Below are 12472 nucleotides of genomic sequence, written 5' to 3'. Positions count from 1 at the left end.
TTGTATTTTATTTAATGGTTAATATTAGAAATTTATAGTAAAGTATGTTAGGCGGTTATAGGCTAGACCCGCAATGCTAAGATGTATTGTTGGTTTAGTGAGTTCGATTCCCCTGGTCTAGGCCTTGTATTTTATTTAATGGTTAATATTAGAAATTTATATCAAAGTATGTTAGGCAGTTATAGGCTAGACCCGCAATGCTAAGATGTATTGTTGGTTTAGTGGGTTCGATTCCCCCGGTCTAGGCCTTGGATTTTATTTAATGGTTAATATGAGAAATTTATAGTAAAGTATGTTAGGCAGTTATAGGCTAGACCCGCAATGCTAAGATGTATTGTTGGTTTAGTGGGTTCGATTCCCCCGGTCTGGGCCTTGTATTTTATTTAATAGTTAATATTAGAAATTTATATCAAAGTATGTTAGGCAGTTATAGGCTAGACCCGCAATGCTAAGATGTATTGTTGGTTTAGTGGGTTCGATTCCCCCGGTCTAGGCCTTGTATTTTATTTAATGGTTAATATGAGAAATTTATAGTAAAGTATGTTAGGAGGTTATAGGCTAGACCCGCAATGCTAAGATGTATTTTTGGTTTAGTGGGTTCGATTCCCCCCGTCTAGGCCTTGTATTTTATTTAATGGTTAATAAAAGAAATTTACAGTGAAGTATATTTGTTAGTCGCCCCCTTCCACGTCCCCTAATTTGGTAGTTAGACGTAAAGCCCGTCTGAGAAAATAGGCATTACATTACTTTACTAGTTATTAATAAAGAAGCTCGGTCAAGCTAGTATTAAGTTCACTTTCAGTATTACTAGGAGGAAGTAGGCCTACTAATGAACCGGAATGAACAAAAATAATAATATGAAGTTATTAAAGGCAGTAGGTGGCAGTGGGGGCCAAAATGCCCGCCCTCTCAATCACTGTCTCTCTCTTACACACTCCCAGTTAATAATCGATGAGCTATTATACGAAAATTGATGTATTCACAAGTGATCATTATATAATTATGTGCAATATAAATGAATTATCGATCAAAACTGTCTCGATTTATTTTTATAATATGCTGTTTAAATTGAATAATATATTTTCTTCTTCATTTTTTGCGAGGATTTATTGGTTATTCTAAATACATTTTATGGTGTGGCTTTAATGTGATTCAATTTTTAAATAATTAGTCTACCATTTGAGAGATTAGTTGTCTTATTACTTTCTTTTTTTAAAGGATGATTTAAAAAACTTTCTATGAGAAAACATCATCAAAATCATCACGATGTTTAGAAAAAGAAAAAGAAAGCCTGATCATAAATGATAACAAAGTAAAGAAGTTAGAAAGAAAATAATTTTTCAATTTTTACATAACATACTGTACGACCACATCCTAATTACAAATCTTCTGGTGTCTGGGATCTATTAAATGTTACGAGATTTCTCTAAATACATTTAAAGCTACATGTTACAAAGAATATATTAGACTCCGTGAGCAATGTATCTGGAAGAATATATAACTTACTAGAACATATATTATTACGTTCTAGTGAAAGAATAGTTATTACAGAGAGAAATCGTGACCTATCTGCTACAATTGACCCCTCAACTTTTGCCTACAAGTAAGTAGATATGCTGCAGCAGTGTGGGTAGTATTTATACAAAAAAAAAACCCGGTAGCGTCATTAATATACAATAGAAGGTATATTATACATACAATTTATTGTTGGTAACTACTTTTAATATTATCCACTTTCATAAGTATGAATTGATTTCGCGACTTAAAAATAATTTCTTAAAATGTTAAAGTTCACATTATACTTTGTCCTTTTTTATTTAACGACAATATTGTAACATTAATTTTTATCTCAACGTGAAAGTAGTTCTAGGTATAGTTTTTATTTAGGTATTATATTAGTTCTATTTTGTATTTAATAAATGGTGAAAAACAAAATTATTTAGTCTGAGCTTAGTATCTTTGTTCAAGATGGGGGCTTATTAGCTCTCGGAACTGTTGTGCAGATTGTGTCAGGAAGAGGAGGAGATGGCCTCTCACCTGTTATTCGGCTGCGTTGCGATAGATGAATTCTTTGGCTCTTTGAGGCAAAGGGAGATTGTAGCGCAAAAAGAACTATTAAGAAAAGTCCTCAACCTCTTTTTAGTAGGGGAAGTTTCGTCTACTATTGTAGATCTAAAGAGACTCTGGGCTTCGACAGAAATCACATTACTCTGGTCCTCAACCTCTTTAATAGGGGAAGTTTCGTCTACTAGATCCAAAGGGGATGGCACAATAAGCCTCTTGTGGCTGCGGTGCCGTGGAGCATAGGTCCCCGGTCCCGCTATTACAATCTAATTGTAATGTAGTCTGAGCATACAACTAGCTGCCAAAGCTTGTCCTACAGTGGTAGGAATCGCCAGCCGAACATGGGGATTGTTAAGGCAAAACTAGGTGTTAATAGACTTGAGTTAATCAGATTAGACAAGGGTTTTAGGAAGTAGGTTATGGACAAATGTTATAGAAATCCATAACAGGTCAATAAAGCCAAAATAAGAAAATTAGTTCAGTTATTTTTTCCAATTTTTTATTTATATTTTCATAACTGAACTACAATATCTTATAAGTCAAACTTATTGGAAGAAAAAAAGAGACATGTCACGAGAATAACCGCGACGAAGGGTGCACCCGTTGATGAAGATTCCTTAAAGAAGAGCTCTTAGATTAGATTAGACTAGGGCGGCCTCAAGGCCTATGCCACTGCGACCCCTTTGGATCTATTGTGGCTCCCCTCACTTTAAAGCTCACCCTCCAGACCTGTCCTTTTAATCTGGAGAGCGGCTCTTGGGTAAAGCTCCTCAGGCCTTGGTTTTTTCTCCCCGGAGAAGTAACATCCTTAGCCCAGACAAGTCCCTCATACTGACACAACACGTGTACGTAGTGCCGTTTCCTCCTCTTCCTGGCAGAACCTACAGAAACTATCATCTGCCAAGCCCATGCGATGCATGTGTTTTCCGAGTCTGCAGTGGCCAGTTAATAGGCCTACAATCATCCTTATAACCCCACGCGGCCCTGACGGATTAATTCTGCAGTCAGCCACGGTGAATAGTACTTTAAAAAACTCCTTCGCCTGTCTCTGCCCAGTGGTGGCAAGCTCCTGAGACCTACTACTCTGCACCCATAAGTTAACGGTCGCAGTCTTAACACACTTCGGAACCCCAAAACAAGGCTCCGGGGCCAACGAAGTGTCCCGCAGAGCCTTCCCAAGAATCGCTATTTCTTTCAACGGATAGACGTTTCTTGTAAAAGGAACGTCTAAGGGCAGCAAACTGCACTTGAAAACTCGGATGTCCATTTCCTGTATGCCGTTTACATTCTTGAGCTAATCACGTCACTTGTAGCGTGTAATTTCTGGTATTTCTAGTATAGGTTAGGATTAAGCTTCCCTTTAACTGTAAGTTATGTATAATTTTTAACACAACACTTGTGTAATACTAATTAGTAATCGATGTGTACATAAAATTGAAAATTTAAGAAAATCGATTGAACGGAAGTACCATATTAATACAGTTTTCATTTCCTAGTTTTTGCTTTTTATTTTGCAAAAACTGTAAAAAAGAAAAACAAAATTTCTTCACGTAAATTGCGATGAGAGAAAAATCACGTGAATGATGCTTTTCAGATACTGTAGCTTCTCAAGAGATTATTATTTATTATCGGAAACAGCTGTTTTTCTTTTGCAAAGATCGATGTTTTAAAAAAAGATCACGAAGGTTTGAAACGATGAAAGTGATAGTAATTTTGGTGTGATTTTAGTTTATTTTCGTTTGTTTGCTTTTAAACGTGTGAAAATTAGCATATTTGTTTTTTTTTACTACAAGGACATAGAATTTTTTTAGAAAATTAGAAAAAAAAAGATAGATAAAAAAATAAAAAATGATGGCTAGTTTGAGTCAGGGTGCTAAGAACTCTTAAGAACTATAATGGCAGAAAAGAGAGCGTGTATGTGAGAGATAGAGAGAGATTGATGAACGGAGAGAGAAGGTCATGCGCAGAACATACACCATGATTTGTATGTGAGTATGTTTGTTTGTAGTAAAATTAAAAAAAAAACAAAGGATGTCTTTGTAACTGATTTTTAAACTTGAATAAAAAATAAATAAAAGATACGTCCTTGGTGAAATTTTGCAACAGTGCATTTTGCTGCAAAAGAAAATCTAATTTTGGATATAGTTTTTTTGCAAGTTATTTGAAAGAAATAGATAAATATTCAATGGCAAAATAAAGTAACAATACGTACTTATTATCATAACAATTTTCCCCGTTTATCTGCACAAGAATAGCACTAAAATGTTTGCACAATGGTTTGGAAGAACAAAATGGCGGTAGAAGATTTCAATCTTAAACCTTTATTATAATACAAGTTCGCAATTGTGAAATTCTGATTCTTTAATTTCTTGTACTCCAGCTGAGAGAATACAGGGTGTTCATTTTAAGACGGCTCAAATGCATTTGATGCTTAAAACGGTTAATCTGAACAAAAAATGTGGTAGAGGAAAAATTTGTTGCCCGTCGCCTCTAGTTTCAGAATATGTGACTTGATTTTAGGATTCCTACCCGCACACGCGGCTGACGCGCGTCCAAAATTAAGGTTTTGCAGATGACCCCCACGTACACAGTTTTAAAGAGTATAAAAAGTTATGAAAGAAACCGGAAACCGCAATTCGATATCTTTAAAGGTGCTAGGCCGTTTCAAAATCTGGTATTTATTAATCATATTTCAATTTTTTTAACTTGTTATCAAAGAGAAAGAAAAGCACGTGATTGGTCATTTTTATGTATTTTTTCATCCCCATTCTACTAAAAAATATTGCCAAGGCAGTAAAGCTAGTATTTTTCTTAATATCGGGTAATAAGTCGTTTTCCGAGTGATTTTTCTAAGGAAAATCCAATGTTAAGAGCTTTAGATGTTCTCAAGCATACACAAAATGGCTAAAAATTAATTTTACATCTGTTACAAACAAGAAGGATTAATAATTATTTGGTAATTTTGGGGAGAGTTGCGTTTAATTACCAAAAAGAAATTGGAAACCTCCTGCCACATATTTAAGTGATCAATATCTTTCATGTAAAGGATCAAACTTATTCCTTAATTTATCAAATAATGCACTTTACACAACTTCTGAAGCATGTATTGTGCCTTCAAAGGAGCCTACTCTGGCTCGCAAGCCAGGTTAGCCTGGAGGTTATCAACTGCTCTCTGTATCTGAGGAGCCACCTTTGAAGGCACAGCTAATGCTTCACAAGTTGCGTAAAGTGCATTATTTGATAAATTAAGGAATAAGTTTGATCCTTTACATGAAAGATATTGGACAGTTAAATATGTGGCAGGAGGTTTCCAATGTTTTTGGTAATTAAACGCAACTCTCCCAAAATTACCAAATAATTATTAAACCTTCTTGTTTGTAACAGATGGTACAGATCTACCATTTTTTGCTCAGATCAACCGTTTAAGCATGAAATGCATTTGAGCCGTCTTAAAATGAACACCCTGTATAAAGAAAGAAATAGCGGTAGAAATGTCTCCAAGTTCTTAGATAAAAGAAAAATAGAAGATTTACTTTTAGTAGATCAAGAGCATCCTAGACTGAGTCCAAGCTGTTCTATCTTTTATAGTTTTTATCAGATTTCCATGAATTCTGCACCAAAATGTAGAGAACAGTTTTCTGTTTAATTGGTATAAATGGCATTTTTTCTAGCTATAATAGTAAACGAAATATAGAAGGTTAAATTTTCGATGTTTTCGATCTACGATTTAAAACTCGTTCAAAATTCAAACGAATATATCTCTTTTCGTAGTGTTCGGATTTCAATGGAATCTTTACCGAATTTTAGAGAAAAGATAAAAAGAGAAAATCTAAGGGCTGGCAGCTGGGGATTCGTACCCGGGATCTCCGCCTTAGAATTCAGCTAGTTCCATTTTTTTAAAAAAATTTAAATATTTTTTATTAATTATTAAGGGTAATTAACTTTTTGTTTTTTCCTTTTTAGGTCATCAAGCTGTCAGAGTATCACCAGTGCTTCATCCAGGTAAGTGAAATAAATTTTATTACATTATGAGCTGATGTTTACGTAAAATGTAAGTCAGAACTGATCAGGAGAATAATTTCATTTAATGTCTAATATTCATAATCCGATATTATGAATTTGAATTTCACCATTGAAGTCATGTTTTTTAAAAAAAATCAATGAGAGAATGTTGCTTGAATTGGATACCAAAAGAGAAAAGAAAAAGAGATTGGATATCTAACACCTAGGGGAGGTTAGATGATGTTCTAGAACTTGTAAAGTGTGAGTCAAAAGACAAGATTAAGCGAGAGGTAACAAAAACATCTACTGACTTTCAAAAAAACAACTAGGAGTAGGGCTGACCCTGATCTTAGCCGCCCAGAAACCGGAAGTTTTTGTTTCTTGTGCTATTTTGTGGACTTGGCGGGAGGGCGGGAGGTGATATCGTGTATGAATCAAACCGGAAATCTCCTTTCTGCAAGATTTACAATATAAAAATTATCCCGTTTTATTTTTAAGAATGGTGGGCGTCTTATAAGGGGGCACAGTTATCTTTGAACAAAACAGATATATTTATTTTTTTACCTCAAACTATTTATACAATACAAGGATGAGTGGGTACCTTGAATGGGAACAATCTAGAAGTGCAAGACTTTCATGCACCCAGAACTTCTTACTTATCTATTTATTTTTATTTATTTATTAGCACTATTTACAGTTAATATACAGAAATCGAGGACTGACATAAACATTAATACCGTTACAATTATATTAATAATATTCTTCTGGTTTTTCGGGTTATAAATTCTTGTGCCCTTTTTTAAATACCTTGTATTTATGCATTATACAAACTCTTTTTTTTTATATTATATACTTCTTTTGGTTAACTATAACCATTTTGAGTCAAAATGGCGCCGTCTTGTTCAATTAACATATCTAAAGGAGACTAACTTTTTATGGTTATTTTATTCAATTTTATAAAACTTTAGGAGATATTTTTGTTTTAAATGTATCAATTTCATCTTAAGAGCAATTAGAAATTTTATTCGTATTTATTATAAAATTATAGGTCAGAGGCGCCACGGTAGCCGGAGCGGTTATAGGCTAGACCCGCAAAGCTGGGATGTATTGTTGGTTTATTGGGTTCGATTCCCTGTCTTAGGCCTTGGTTTTTATTTAATGGTCAATAAAAGAAGTTTACAGTAAAGTATGTTAGGCGGTTATAGGCTAGACCCGCAAAGCTGGGATGTATTGTTGGTTTAGTAGGTTCGATTCTCCTGGACTAGGTCTTGGATTTTATTTAATGGTTAATATGAGAAATTTATAGTAAAGTATGTTTGGCGGTTATAGGCTAGACCCGCAATGCTGGGATGTATTGCGGTACTAGGCTATATTCCCAGACTATACCTTTAATGGTTAATAAGAGACATTTATAGTAAAGTATGTTTGGTAGTCGCCTCCGTCCACTACTCCTAATTGGTAGTTGGACGTAAAGCCTGCCTGAAAAAATAGCCATTCTTTACTTTACTTTAAAAATTAGATCAGAAATTATTTAAAGAATAGTTGAGAGTAGTTAGTCTAATTCTGATAATCCGATATCTTGATGTATTCTGAGCTAGAGGAAGGCTCATTACCCCGGATCTCAATTAATTTTTTTTATTATCAATTATTTTTCCCATTCTGGATAAAGAATTGTTCCATTCGAGTCCCAGTATTTCTTCCTGTATTTATTATTTTAAAATGTAGAATAAATAATCAATATTTTGTAGTTTAGAATCGAATCTCGTCTCTTACGGAAAACGGTGAAAGAAACAAAATTTGAAACAGTTTGCGAGTGTTGTGCATTTACACCTTCGACCACTCGATGGCCACTCGTGGGACTCGTCCCGGAAAAGCAAAAAATTTTAATAAATAATTATTATTAATTGTTAGAATTTAGTTTATCCTGATAAAAGTTTTATTTGTCAATTGAGGGCAAACATTATTTGTGAGTAGAGGGGGAAAAGGAACTTGTGCCAATTTGGCAAACAAATTGTAAACAATAGTTATTCTACTTCTGAACTATTTACTATTTCCTGCGCAACAAAAACTATAAAGTCATAACTAGCAAGAATTTAAAGAAGAATAAAACAAAAGTTAATTGAATATTATTGACTAAGTTTTGTAAAATGGTGATTAGACCATTTTAATAATAGCTTTAAAAATTAACGTCTGGCAAATATCTAATCTGAAGAGATTTCCACTAAAACGATTAAAGGTTTGAGGTGGGCTTAAGGTAGTTGAAAAGGCTTCGAAATATGTGAAGAGAAGTTCCGAGTTGGTGGATAATAATAAAGTTGATTTACGAGGATAATTTGATTGCCTTTTTGATAAGGATAATTGAAAATACGCTAAAATCTGTAAAAAAATATACCCAATTTCGTAGATTCGCCGAAATAATGAAATAAGTAATTATTAAAAGAACCAAACATTTTGTTCAAATTATCTTTTAGCTAGATAATAAAATGAAAATAAAATAATAACTCTTTGAATTTGCCATATATCTCGTCAGTTTCCTCTCTCTCCCACCCACCTTAGTGGTAACATTTGAATGGCGTTCGTATAGTTAACAACTGGGTGAAGAGGGAGGAATGTACGAATACGTGGGAGGACTCCCACAAGTCAATTCACTCACCCAAGGACTTAAGAGTATCTTGAACCGGGCACTTCTGTCAATGTGTCATTTGGCTTCCACGAGGGGTCAATTAGCAAAATCCAAGGACAGTGCGCTTTCTTGGGTCTCACTTCAGGCTTCTAAGTCGTCAAAAAAGAAAATAATAAATACAAAAAAAAAAAAAAGGAAGTGTTGTACTCAAGTTTCGTGTACAAAGAGAAAAGGAAAATAGAAATACTGGAATGAAAGAAATAGAGAACTAGCTACAAAAAGAAGTGATTGGGTGTCTAAGAAAGAGGAGAGAGGGTGGCTGCAAGAAGTCAACGACAATTGAATAAAAAAAGAATGATTGTATTGGTTTGAAAATCGATTGGCCACAACTTGGTCCAGCTTGTTAAGATACAGATTCCATTTTTTTTTTTATTGCTTGGAAAATTGAAAATGAAAATATATTACTGAGCAATCTTTTCTAAACAACTGTTTCTGACGTTACGAATTGCCTGTTACTGTTCTACAATTTAAGATAATTTGTACATTAAACAGACAAACAAACAAAATGTGTCGTAAATAGACAGTACTGTTCTCGAGTTGTTGAACAAAATATAGGAGGGTTGGCTGAAAAGTAATGCACACATGCTTGCCGAGCGCGAACGAAGAGCTTCAAAAAGCGCGCGAGGTGGCATTTGGAAGTTACATTTCCCCTTATTACGTATGCGCAGTTTGAACTCGCTGCGTTCAGCCAGTGTATTTTTAGACGTGTACTGGTGCTATGTCACAGCGTGCTGTTACCGACTTTCTTTTAGAATATTGTGACAGGGAACGAATCCATGGGTCCATCATTACGACACCCAGAAGAGAAAAGGCAGAGCAGCACTGAATATATCGATATGCGCCTTCACCTAGGCCGAAAAAGTTCAACACACAACCGTCCGCGAAAATATTCTACTGACTGTGTTTTGGGATGCTCACCAAGTTTATGTGACCTGGATTTTCCTGGATCCAGGGGGTAACGGTAAATTCTTCTTGGTACGTACAGACTCTAAGAAACGTTCGACGTCTATGTTTGTCATGTTAGAGACTGGTTGGCACCAATAATCTTGCAACACGACAACGCTCGTCCTCACATCTCGCAGAGGCTCTGGAAAAACTGAAGTTTGAACCAATTCCACACCCTCCTTATTCCCTGGATCTTGCCCCCTGCGATTTTTATTTGTTTCCTCTACTCAAGAGAGACCTCAAGGGTAATCACTACTCCTCAGACAATGAGGTGAAGGCAGCTGACAAGTCCTGGATTCAAGAAAAGTCAAAAGAATTCTTCAGTGACGGAATGGAAAAACTTGTTTCACGTTGGGAGAAATGTATTAGCGTTAATGGTGACTACATTGAAAAGTAATACATAATTGTGAAGCTTAAGAATTGCACTTTAGTATACTTTCTGTCCGAACTTGAACTTGTACTTTCCTTTCCCCCTCTCCTAGCATGTGTGCATTACTTTTCAGCCAACCCTCGTAGAAACATTTTAACAAAACCCCAAAATGATAGAACATTTTGGAAAAGAAAGATTCTAAGTAGAGTTTTTTTTGGTTGACCCAGTAAGAGAAGGAAACTCCTTGGCGACTGTGGACCAACCAGGATGTGAGGGAGCTTTATGGGAAACAGCTATGATGAAAACGTGGGATGCTTTAATTTGGCTGTTGGTGGGGAGGGGGTGATACTTACAAAAAATAGAAGAAGAACAGAATAACCAGGAAGCTTTTCACCGGCTATCCTTGGAGGACAGAAGGAAAAGAGTCGCTCCTCCCATTTATGTGGACGTGGAAGAGGAACTGAGGGTATTTTGGGTGTGAGAAGACAGAAAGTCCAGAGAAACAGAAAGAAAGGAGGTTGCGGAGGCCTAACCAACAAGAAGAACCACGGTATATGCCACTTTCTGAAAACCAACTTATTCCGACTCAAAAGAATTTCTTTCTCTCTAACCTCTGGCTGGACGGTCCTCGATGGATCTTTGGTCTCCTCTAACATCTTTCCCCACTCCTCTCTCACCAAGGCAGTTACTTCTCCATGTCCCTTACTCCCAGATCTCTAATATCCTCTTCTACATTATCCAGCCCACCTAATCCTCGGTCTTCCTTTTTTTCTCGCCCCTCCCCTGGCTGTCCATTCATTATCTTCCTAGGAAATCTGGAATCTTCTCTCCTCACTAAATGCCAGCTCTAACTTCCCCTCTTAATCCAACCTACTAAATCCTGCTCCTGGTACAGCTCCTCTTATTTCTCTAATTTTCCTCATTCTGTATCTTTCTCCTTCTTTCACTGGGCCAAAAATTTTCCTTAGAATCTTTCTCTCCCAGGCAATCTTTCAAAGAACCTCAAATCAGGTAATTTGATGTGATTGCAATACCTACAATTAAAACACCCTACAATTTAAAACTTAGTATTTGTACAAAAAAGGACAATTTGGCTTCATGAATAGAGCCATTTTTATTATAAAATAATCTCCACCTAAAAATCCAGAGAACTAAACAACCAGCTAGTCTCTTCCCTATAATTAATTTATTAATTAATGGGTTTATTATTTTTGATTAATTTATCCAAAGAGATTTTAGAATAGATTATAACAAAACAAAAAAATGTTCTCGAATTGAAGTATTTATGCGCTACTTTGTTCGAGGTTAATTTCCATACAGCAGTTCTTGGCCAACTGGTTATAGGCTTCATTTCTAAGAATTTCTCTCGCTTACGTTTCTCAGCATGGAGGTGGTTCTTGCTTGCAGTCACTCAACCTTTCAAGTTGTTCTTAGCTAGTAGTGTTTCGTTTTAGTAATTTTGAAATAAAAGGGAAAAGTAATATATAAGAAGAACACAAATTTCAAATTGTAGCGTCTTCTTCGCTTAGTATTTGATGAATTGCGATTCCTTATCGTGGAATTGCTAAGAGAAATCCAACCACTCTATTATATTGAAGAGCCTTGTATACTTGTACAGATAGAGTCGAACTGCGAGTTAAAATATCGCGCTACAAGAATCACGAGCTCTGTTCAAAAGTGCCATCATTAGTGACTAATCATCCTTGAAATAAAGATTGGAACCAGGAGGGAAAGTATTAAGAAGGATTGAGAAATTCTAGCATGGGGAAATCATCCTGCATGTTCTATATCTGGAATTGTAAGATTACCTGTAGAATAGAATAGATTCAATTATGGCGGCCTCAAGGCCTATGCCACTGCGACCCCTTTGGACATATTGTGGCTCCCCGACTTTAGAGCTCACCCACCAGACCCGTCCGTTTAATCAGACCCTTAATTCTGGAGAGTGACTCCTGGGTAAAGCTCCTCAGGCCTTGGTTTTTTTCCTCCCCTGAGAAGTAACATCCTTAGCCCTAGACAAGCCCCTCACACTGACACAACATGTGCAGTGCAGTTTCCTCTTCTTCCTGGCAGAACCTACAAAGGCTATCATCTGCCAGGCCCATGCGATGCATGTGTTTTCTGAGCCTGCAGTGGCCAGTTAATAAGCCTACAATTATCCTTATAGCCCCACGGCCTTGACGGATTAATTATGCAGTCTCTGATGAACTCTTTCGCCTGTCTCTGTCCAGTGGTGGCGAGCCACCCCACTCTTGAAGATTACCTGTAAAGCCCATTCATTCAGTATCAGGGTAGTTCGTTCCCCCTTCTCTGACCGCATTTAGAAGAGGCGGTATCGTGGATGAAAGTGATCAGATGCTTCACTCCTGACGGGAAAACATTCTGCATAGTTCGAATTATGTGTTATT

General features: G+C 36.1%; 2 protein-coding genes across 3 annotated transcripts in view; one reads left to right on the top strand and one right to left on the bottom strand.

Annotated features, from left to right (window-relative positions):
- LOC141458393 (uncharacterized) overlaps positions 1-12472 on the top strand; it is a 311203-nt gene that overhangs the window by 114886 nt on the left and 183845 nt on the right. For both annotated transcript variants that reach the window (XR_012460915.1, XM_074136305.1), the window contains exon 4: positions 6028-6066. The gene's annotated coding sequence lies outside the window, so the exon portion shown is untranslated. The remainder of the gene's footprint in view (positions 1-6027; positions 6067-12472) is intronic.
- The window catches only part of E23 (ABC transporter G family member E23), a 306543-nt gene that overhangs the window by 128631 nt on the left and 165440 nt on the right, over positions 1-12472 (bottom strand). The window lies entirely within an intron of this gene.

The sequence above is a fragment of the Rhodnius prolixus genome, unplaced genomic scaffold (genome assembly GCF_049639745.1).
Source record: "Rhodnius prolixus isolate KJV_2025 unplaced genomic scaffold, Rpr scaffold_5, whole genome shotgun sequence".
In the NCBI taxonomy this organism is placed as follows: Eukaryota; Metazoa; Arthropoda; class Insecta; order Hemiptera; family Reduviidae; genus Rhodnius; species Rhodnius prolixus.
Note: the sequence above shows the minus strand (reverse complement) of the source record. Positions and strands in the feature narration are given on the sequence as shown.